This window comes from Plasmopara halstedii (genome assembly GCF_900000015.1).
Source record: "Plasmopara halstedii genome assembly, contig: Scaffold_2956, whole genome shotgun sequence".
Classification (NCBI taxonomy): Eukaryota; Oomycota; class Peronosporomycetes; order Peronosporales; family Peronosporaceae; genus Plasmopara; species Plasmopara halstedii.
This window is the reverse complement of record NW_020189861.1, coordinates 1,209,187-1,209,438: the sequence shown is the minus strand read 5'-3', so window position 1 is coordinate 1,209,438 and position 252 is coordinate 1,209,187.

The window sequence follows — 252 nt, the reverse complement described above, 5'->3', positions numbered from 1 at the left end:
CACCAGCTAAGATATCAATTTACACGAGTTCTAGCACTTCCAGACGTGCTACAGCGTATGTGATTAAACCAAAAGTATCCGATTGATATGGTGGCAACAGTTAACTTACTCAAACGTTCACACGTTGTCACCAGCTAAGATATCAAATCAAATACGTTTTTAGTCCTTCCAGGCGTGCTACAACATTCCAGATTAAACCAGAAGCATCCGATTGATACGGCGACAACGGTTAGCGCACTCAAACGTTCACAC